We start from the raw sequence: 7,224 nt of genomic DNA, 5'->3' as shown, positions 1-7,224 counted from the left end.
CTTCTGTCTGTAATGATCTGTCCATTTGTCTGTTTGTCTGTTCAGGGGAATGTATGGGGTCTCTTCGTTATGTCCCTTTCCCCCTTTTCTTAAAGTTATGTTCCTCTATATATTTCAATTTCTTTAACTTTAACATATTGGAAGATTGTTTATAAGTTGTTACTCATAGTTGTAAGATCTTTTTTTTAACTCTCCAACCAGAAATCTCTCGCTCACTCCATCCCCTCTCTCTGTCTCTCTGTCTCTGTATTTCCATCTCTCACACTCTCCTTCTCTCCCCTTCTCTCTCTCTCTGACACTGTCTCTTTTTTTCTTTCTCTCTCTCCCTCTCTCTCTTTCTCTCACTATTTTGCTCCTCATCTCGCCTTCCAATCTCTTGAGGTAGTCTTTCCACTCTCTTCTCTTCTCTCTTTCTTCCACCTTCTTCCCTTCTCTCTCTATATCCATCTCTGTTTTTCCCCCACTTCTCTTAAGATATTTTACAGTCTCTGCCTATATGCACCAGTCTCTTTCTCTTTGGCATCTGATATAATCATGCAACCTCTCAAAAGTATACTTGATTTCTATCCTTGCCAAAGTGTGATGTGCAAATAGAATCTACGCGCCTTTAATCTCCATGACAGTACATCTCTCGAAGAAATAAAAAACCTTGGAAAAGAAAATATTCGCACAATGCCCTTTGTCTTTTAGGTGACCTTACTTTAAAGGCTGATTCGCAATTAATCGCAGTGAGAAAATACTTTCTAGCAGATCAAATAGTTCCAATAGCGAAAACGTCACACTTTCGATTTGATTACTTGAAAATGTGCCTGTACCAATGAAATAAAAAGTATTCCGTTCTCATCATTATCTCCCCTCTCTTCCTACTTCCCCATTCATGAGATACTATTAGTAGTCTTCGTGAGGTATCATCATCAACACAGCTATTGTGCGTGTATGGTAGCTTTGTGGAGCTCAGCGTAAACAATTCCACCAATTTCCCAATGTCTCGCTATTTTGTTGTTGTACTTTTGCCTTTTTGGTTGCTGTGTGTAATTATACTGATGGAGGACGCTTTACTATTTCATTTCAGCTAATTGCTTTTCTCTCCACAAAGCCCCATTCTTTCTGTCTGCGCCATATTTTGCTCATTACTTTAGACTCCTTTTCAAAAGGTGATTAGCCTAGTGTCACTCACTAATCAATAATTTCCATGGAAGCTTTGTATTCTTCTTTTTTCGCACCAAAAATGAGAGCATTCAACTCATATTAAAGTACAATTCTCAAACAGCATTTTAGAGTAGCGAACCGGGTTGCTCGGATTAGTATGTGTACCAAAGCATTTATTTTTTGGAATTTTTATAAAATTGTCTCCAATTTCGATTATAATTTGTGTTTTCGATTTATCGACCATAATTCAATCAATATCATTAATTAGGCTCATAGGGAAATGTGATTGTGATGATGATTTAGAAGTAACATCAGACAGAATATTAATGAAATGCATATGAATTAGATCTTAGTAAAAAGGAGATATCCGCTGAGAGAAATTAAAGAGTGTGACCTTTAAGTGAAGGTGTTTATGAAACAAATAAAATTAAACAAATTTAGAGATAACGTAAAAAATTAAGATGAGGAGAAATCTTAATTAGTAATAATATAGAACATCACGCATGACGATAAGAAAAATCAATTTTATAAAATTTAAAATAGAAATATACGCCTAAGGGAAGAAAAATTAAAACAAAAGACAACTAAACCAAAGTTTTTACAAAAATAGTTTGAGATATTGACTTTTCTGATAACCCGGCTATTCTATATGGTTAGCCTTTCTATGCTATAAAATATGCCAAAATTTTAGTTAGTAACTCTTTGGAATGATCAAATGTACATGACCACAAAAATGCAGTGAAAATTAAACTGCAACACTTAAAGATAAACTTTAGTACTGGTAATGCGATTGCATTTTGAAAGGAAAGGTGTGGAAAGATCAGAAACAGTTGATCATGTAGCATGTAAGTAATGGTGTGTAATGCAAGGTTCTGTAGTCATCTAAATCATCATAAATTTGGCAGAGTCTTGGTAAAGTAACAATCACTTACCAGAAAGATGTATATGGGACAACACACATGGTGTCAGGGCTAGTACTACCTTGATTTCCTTATCTTTCTATGCTCATTACTCAGCCAGTATACATTTTCTTCCAAAATTGTTTGGCACATGATATTTATTTGTAATCTTGAACATTCAGTGTAAGTTTCGTTCCATTCTGTGAGAATTCATTTTCTTTTTTTTACCAGAACTCAAGTTTATCTTTAAGGATTAAGAAATTATAGAAGAGAAAAACAAAAGACAATTTAGTTTTGGTACTTTCTATGATAATCAAACATGCAGTCTTCAACAGTACCTTGAAAATGGACTATGATGACCCAGAGCACGAGTATGGCACCATTTATCTTTTCCAAACATTCAAAGGCGCACAAAAAACTTGCATCGGCCGGGAATCGAACCCGGGTCACCCGCGTGGCAGGCGAGAATTCTACCACTGAACCACCGATGCTTCACGTGTTATGTAAGAATAGATGTTAATTGATTACCGCCATATTTAGATTAGATTTTAAAAGATTTAAACAATGAAAATAAACAAATATTGAATATCAATTTCAAAGTAACAAGAAAATTAATTGAGAAATAGATTATTCATATGCAGCAAATTAATGAGCTGCGTATCTTTACTGGTGGCAGGCGACATAATTTCTGCTTTTAATATTTTGGCGCCATTTATGATTTGCTTCGTCTCCCTATTATGCGTCCCTGGGCGACCCCCATCTCGATATATTTTCATTTACCTACTTTTTGTATCGACTGGTTTTCCCGTACTATTTATTCCAATAACGACCTCTTTTCCAATCTCCACGTCCAATATAGGTTCAATTTAATTGTATTTTTTAAATCGTTATTCAATCACTTAAGAGGCATATTTGTTCTGGTCCTTTACTTTTCATTTTCTTCTTCTCCGTTTTATTTTTTCATGTTGATTTCTTTTTTTAAAGAAGTTTATATTTTTCATATCCATCATTCTTCTGCTCTTGACAAAGTAAAAACATATAACAGTCCTACATAGATTGGCAAACTAATACATGAAAAGACACCTTTAAAAAACCTCGGGGTTTGTAAAAAAATGAAGATTAAAAATTAGGGCTTTAAATATTTTCGTTGAAAGAAGACGATTGCGTATAATATAAAACTATTTAATTAAAGAAAATCTATTTTGGTCTACGTACAAAATATCATAATAAGCTATTGAACATTATCATTTAGTAAACATGAATAGACTTAAGTACTGTTGCCGATTTGGTATTTAATAGTGATTGGCCAAACATCTCAAATATATACTCCTTTCTCACGTTCTGTTTTACTTGTAATATATTATGATATCATTATGTTCCTACAAAAGTACCATTACCTTCTACGAATGCATGTAAAAGAGGTAATGATACATTTGCAAATTATAAAAATTAGCGTTTAATACCGAAGCGGGTTCCTTTTTTAATAGTCATGCCTAACCTCCGCAAATAGGATCATGTTCACGGACAATTCATGCCCCTTGACCTTTAACCTTTCACCTCTGTCCCATTGAAATCCGATTTCCTATTTTCCAGTTGGTTAAAAACTCCGGCAAGTGTAAAGTCATTACGGCAATGTTCAGTAGGAATAACCGCAAAATAATATTACCCTTCTCATTCTGTGCACAACACAGACAGGACGAAATAAAATGCCATGCTCGATTTAACGTCAACAAAGGCGAAGAATTGAAATAATTATTCTTACACTATTGACTTCTTCAGTCTACCTCTCCCCTCCCCCTCTCTCTCTCTCTCTCTCTCTCTCTCTCTCATTCTCTCCTGCTTTTTCTCTGTCTATATCGATCTTGTCAAGCTTTAATGTGTAAAGGTTTGATGCAATTCTTAGATTGCCCAGAGTTACTTGTGAATAGGAAAAATATTGTTTTTGTGATCGGGAAGTAAGGGTATTTATTCGCCATTTATCAATTTTAGATTAGTAATAAAAACAAATAGGAGATCGGTATATATAAAAAAAAATAGAATTTGAAACGATTTCGTCCAATTAAGAATTGCATTTAGAGGGTAAAAACGTGTTCAATTACCCTTCTGTAGCCTATGCATTATGTTTATGTATATTATTTGCAGGATTAATCCATTTGAAAATCCCTCTCACTCTTTTCACTGACTACCCTTTCCTGTTCAATTCTCCCGCTCATTTTCTCATCAGCTCTCTGCCTTATCTCGTTAATTCTCTTTTCAATTCCCTTTCTTCCCTTTTAATTATGAACATTATTATTTTCATTTAATTTACTATTCCCCCTCCTCTCTCTCTCTCTCTCCCCCTCTCTTGATCTTGTCAAGCTTTAAAGTGTAAAAGTTTGATGCATTATTTCGATTGCCAAGATTTGCTTGTTCATGGGATGAAACTTGGTTTTTGTGTTTGGTTGGCCATTTATGAATTTAAGATTCGTAATTAAAGAAAGGAAGAAAATTAAAAATTACCAGGAGATTGGCTTATTCCAAAAACACAAATTCTTGTGTAATTTGATGTGTTTCTCATCCGCCTTCTGTTTGTACTCCCCCCCCTCTCTCTCTCTTCTCTCTCTCTCTCTCTCTCTCTCTCTCTCTCTCTCTCTCTCTCATTCTCCCCCTTTTATATGAATATTTTATTGATAGCATTTGTCTAATCTTCCCCTCTCCCATTAACTCTATTCTAAAGTCACTTTTTGCTTCTGTTTCTCCCTGTCGATCTTTGTCACTGCGTATCTCCTCTCTCCCTCATTCTCTCTCTCTCTCTCTCTCTCTATCTCTATCTCTCTCTCTCTCTCTCTATATATATATATATCTCTCTCTCCCTCTTTCGTTTCATTCTCAATCTTTCACTCCGCCCATCGCGCATTATTTATATTCTACAATCACGGATATCCGATATACACTTGACTCTCGAGTGTCAATAATTAGCCTTCCCAACCACCGCGCTCATCCCCCATCAGCCGACCCTCTCGCTGGCCGGCTGGGGACGGGTAAACATCCCCGATCGCATCCGGTGTGCGCGGCACCACTCCACGATGCAGCGCTATCAGGGGCTAGTGCGCCGCGGCGCTCTGGGTTCATGTATACCATGGTTATACCGGGTTATTATGACTCCAAACGTCTCAACAGCTGGATAACGAGAGACTAACGATGTATTCTCTCTCGCTTCGTTTACAAATTTGAAGAATAATATTCCCTTGACGCGAGGGGAACTTGATAGTTCATCGTCATTGATGTCTGATTAAAGGAGAAGACGAAAGCTAAGGGACTTGATATCCACTGCCGTCCAGTCAACAACTGTGTTTTCCATGCCCTTGTCAAACTTTGCACGATTTCGGCGAATCACGATTTCTCTCTTTCTCCTCCTCTTCTGCCTTTTAAGCTGTCACCCGCATTACATGATTGCATCAAAGAATTTGTATCTTTATCAAGCTGACAGCTAAAATAATTAGTTTCCACAATCTTTCATTCATATCTATTAATTTCAATTTGCTTTGTTTATAATTATGTGTAATGCCCGGTTTATGTTTTAAAAGACAGGAAAGGGAGCAAAACGTTTGCTTTATTTTGATTTCACAATTGTTTTCACATTTTTATTTGAGGGGGGGGGGGGGAGGGGTGGGAGGGGAGGGGGAATTATTATTAAAGTGAAAATTGTTGAAGTGATTGATTTTGAAGTGGAATCAAATCTGTTCACGCTTGCATTGTATCGTACGCACCTACCAGCTGTTCTGTGTCAGGTAATTCATTTCCGATAAACTTCATTACATGCACGATAATTCGTCTTATAATTTCGTGATTTGCACGACAATATATCTTTTACCGGTCATTATTTACACGATATTTCATTTTGTGATGCTTAATATTCGCGGTTGAAAGCCATGAAATATAATTGAAAAGTGAGAAAAACAACCAGAACAAAAAGTAAGAAAATGTATCGTATGAAAAAGAACCAAAATTGAAAGATTATGAAAAAAGGGATGATGATTCTGAAGCATCTACGAATTAAAAAGGGGCAGGAAATATCTGGGCCCGGTTTCACAAAACGTGTTTTCAATAACAAGATATCATAATTGTTATAAGCTACTGAAATCCTTACATATTTTGATTGGCTATGAGCAGATTTCTCATAGATTTGTGGCACTTGTTATTGATAACATGTTTCATGAAACAGGGCCGCGAGAACATTAAAGGATCTTTCGTCTGATCAATCAAAATAGTAGCTACCAGTAGTTTTCAGGTGAAATTAGCCACATTTAATTTGAAATCGTCAGGAACTGAATAAAATATTGCCTAATTTTATGTATCATGTGGTGATAGTTTGATGGTAATCAATTTTGTCTTCGAACAATAATTTAGAAACTATTGGTAAATGATGATAGCAATTAGAAACTGCTCAAAACTGTTGAAAATAATTATATCAGAACTTCCTCTTAGAACTTCAATTCAGATTATATTGTAAGAAAGAGAGTAAGAGTTGAATTACTTGATTGCCTAGAGGAAATTGTAGGATATGAAAATAATAATCATGAGTACAGTAGATAGTACTACAACTTACATTATTTATTGAGTAAAGACAACTTCTAAAAATTAACGACATGAGAAAAAGAAATTACACGAATTTCAACACTATATGGTATAAGTGATATGTTATGTAAGGCCTATATCGTGGAGATTTAGATTGAGGAACTTGATAATGATTACTTCATTTCTATTTCTCTCGTAATAAATTATTTATTATATTTATTTTATCGGGAACTGCCAACGTCACTTGTAATTTATATTTTAAATTTAGAACATACGAGACACCTATAAATACGTAAATATTTTAATTACAATTATTGGAAAATATATTTGTTATCAATACGAATTAAAACACCTGCAAGAGTACAGTCATGGCCTCGTTTCGTCTTAACTACATACCACATCCGCTTGTAGATGACCCCACCCCTCTGTCCCCTTGGCGTGTGGCTCCACCCCCATCTCAAACCCCCTCCACACCCCCTTCTGTCTGGTTGGTATCGATCTGTTTCCAACTAAGGCCAAGTCCAAGATACAATCGGAGCGGACCTCCCCAACCGTGAACTCTCGTTTCCGTTCTCGCCTGGATACGTGGGCGGTACGATTCCAATCAAAGTTTTCTCCC

General features: G+C 35.8%; 1 non-coding gene across 1 annotated transcript; it reads right to left on the bottom strand.

Moving 5' to 3' along the window:
• Positions 1-2,468: 2,468 nt before the first annotated feature.
• On the bottom strand, positions 2,469-2,539 carry TRNAG-GCC. The gene has a single exon. It is a non-coding gene; the product is annotated as a tRNA-Gly (tRNA).
• Between the last annotated feature and the right edge of the window lie 4,685 nt (positions 2,540-7,224).

Source organism: Strongylocentrotus purpuratus, unplaced genomic scaffold (assembly GCF_000002235.5).
Source record: "Strongylocentrotus purpuratus isolate Spur 01 unplaced genomic scaffold, Spur_5.0 spur5_scaffold_10, whole genome shotgun sequence".
NCBI lineage: Eukaryota > Metazoa > Echinodermata > Echinoidea > Camarodonta > Strongylocentrotidae > Strongylocentrotus > Strongylocentrotus purpuratus.
Note: the sequence above shows the minus strand (reverse complement) of the source record. Positions and strands in the feature narration are given on the sequence as shown.